This window comes from Euprymna scolopes, chromosome 7 (genome assembly GCF_053919585.1).
Source record: "Euprymna scolopes isolate OS-2025 chromosome 7, ASM5391958v1, whole genome shotgun sequence".
In the NCBI taxonomy this organism is placed as follows: Eukaryota; Metazoa; Mollusca; class Cephalopoda; order Sepiida; family Sepiolidae; genus Euprymna; species Euprymna scolopes.
The window spans coordinates 136,121,276-136,124,135 of NC_136488.1; the positions used below are offsets into that span (position 1 = coordinate 136,121,276).

Here is a 2,860-nt window from a genome sequence, read left to right on the forward strand (position 1 = left end):
GAATGCATGAATGTAGGATTGACATGAAATTCTTAAAGATAAACTAAAATGACCGTAAAATGGGCTGAAATGACTTAAATAAATAAAAAGTAAATAACTTAGAATGACTTTAATGAACTTAAGGATGAATTGAATGACCTTAAGAATGACTTGAATGCTTAAAAAATAACTGGAATCCTTCAAAAACAACTTGAATGATCTGGAGAATGACTTGAATGGCTTTGAGACTGGGTGGTTGTAAAGTGGGTGATCATTTTACATTAAATTAATACAGAAAAGTGATCCCCCACTTTATATCACAAAGTTACAAACATAAGTACAGCATGTAGTAAGAACAGATACTACACTTTGATCTTGGCCAAAAGGCCAAGAAAGGAGTATTTATTTGCTCCCCCACCGAGCAAATTAGGCACAAGGCCGATTTTTAATGTGTGGAGTGAAGGGGAAATGGGGACCAACTCCCCGGGGAGTAGGGGAGCTGGATAGTGACAATTGGCATGAAGGGCTGCCCCTACATTGACCAAGGTTTTATATGTGGGGTTGGTATTTATTTGCTCCCCCACTGAGCCAATTAGGCACAAGGCCGATTTTTAATGTGGGGAGTGAAGGGGAAATGGGGACCAGCTCCATGGTGAGTAGGGGAGCTGGATAGTAACAATTGGTATGAAGGGTTGCCACTACATTGACCAAGGTCTTATATGTGGGGTTGCCCCCACATACGGTCTTTGCTTGTAGTATCTGCCGGAACAGATACTACACTTAGATCTTGGGCAAAAGGCTAAGAAAAGCTTAAAAAGCTAAGAACAGCATCTATTAACAACAGACCTTTGATCTTAACCAAAAAGGCGAAGCACAAGAGTGTTACAGACAGACCGACCGACAGACCGACCGAGTGACTTATAGAGTCGCTTGCACGCGACTAAAAACTAGCCAATAACAGAAAAGAGCCATTATTCTCCCTATGTCAAATTTTATGAATAAAGCTTAGAACTGCACGCCTTTCGATCTCTTTTCTGCTTCCCTGCTTTCCAACTAACTATAATATGGTCGTCTTCAAGTCCAATGTAAACAAATTCTGGATGAGTGCTCACCTTAATTAATCCAATTTACCAAATTTCCACTAACGATTACTACGATACTGTCCCATTGACTGCCGTATCCTCATTAACCCTTATCCTTGAGTGGCATCAGGGCCTTGATAAGTGGTGACTTCACTGTAAAAAAAAAATGCTTCATTCCAAATTTGGTAAAATTCTGTCAAGAAATCTTTGAGCCTATACTCGACAAACAGGCAGTCAGGCAGACACAAAACGCTCAATTATAAAAGAGATCACGGAAGAAGAAGAAAAAGAGAAAAAAAAGAAGGGAAGAAGATTTGTTCTGCTATGAGGACGCTGAAGATTTGGCATAATGCGTCTGTCAAGATAAATTGGGATCGGGCCACGACCGGAGGCCGTACGCATTATTCATGCTTTTAAATTTATTCATACCATTCCTTGCGAAGCGACGGTCAAGTCGATATTCACGTGGAAGCCAAGTGAAATCTTTTGTTGAAACGACGGCATGGTTCCATCTTTGCGGACGTCCATTTATTTTCCGTTTTTACTAATTATGAGTTCCGCTGTGTCCGGAAGCATTTCGTCCCCGGATTATAAGAGTAATAGTAGGATGCAATTAAGGAGTAAATCTTTGCTACTACTACTACTACTACTACTGCTGCTACTACTACTACTGCTACTACTTCTTCTACTACTGCTACTACTAAAATGATAAATAGTTTAGGCTCCTCCAAATATACTCGACTTAATTTCTTTGGGGTGGGGAGAACTTTAAAACTGTTAATAATACCACTTCTTTATATAGAAAATGCATCAGACAAGGCATGAAGCCATTCGATGTAAGGAGTTAAAAATAATACTTCAAGGTAAAAATCATTATCATGAATGATGTTCAACAAAGAAGCAGCAACAGCAGCAGTATCATTATAAATAGTAGTAGTAGTAGAATAATTAGTAGTAGTAGTAGCAGTATTATTATAATTAGTAGTAGTAGTAGTAGTAGAATAATTAGTAGTAGTAGTAGTAGCAGCAGTATTATCATAATTAGTAGTAGTAGTAGTAGTAGTAGTAGTATTGTAGTAGTTACATTGGTGGGCACAGGAGTAAGCCTGCTCCTATTCCTACAAGAGCCCTCGCCCTGAAGTCGAAATGAAGTATCGTTCTGTTTTGTCCTAGCAGGCATTGCATTCTTTTTTGCGAGTAAGGTTTGACTTTTTGCCGGTCGACTCAGCGCCTGTAACAGAAAATACCGACGGGGTTCCATCAGAATCAATTTTGCACTCAACCAGAACACTCCTTCCTTGAGGTGTGTGTGTGGGGGGGGGGGGGTAAACTGACGTTTAATCACTTGATGGAAGGAGCAAAAACAAACAAAAAATACTTCAAGGTCAACATAAGTGTAAGACAGAAACAGCAATTCTTCCTTCTTTGTCTTCTGGAATGTGAGGACTAAAAGACAAAGAGAAAGGGAAGCGAGAGTTACTTTATAATCTCCTGGATTACTACTTTACGATTACTACTAAAAATACTAAAATAGGCTCCAAAAATATTCGACATCATTACATCAAATTGTTATATATTCGTTATCATCGAGGTTATCCTAGAGGGGCACCAAATTGAACTTTTGTTACATAGAGTTCTTCATCTGAGTTCTCACTGGGGTTATCATTGAGGGGTACTTTTTACGTTTGGGTGTATACACTGTATAACATCAAAAAGATTCCGTGCGCGTATGATTGTCTCTAATATAAATGGTTGTGTGTTTGATTATCATAAAGGGAATCGTGTGTGTGACATGTAAT

The 2,860-nt window shown here is 38.9% G+C and overlaps 1 pseudogene; it reads right to left on the reverse strand.

The window, feature by feature from the left end:
- Window positions 1-241: 241 nt before the first annotated feature.
- LOC145280484 (U2 spliceosomal RNA) lies at window positions 242-378 on the reverse strand (annotated as a pseudogene).
- Window positions 379-2,860: the final 2,482 nt, after the last annotated feature.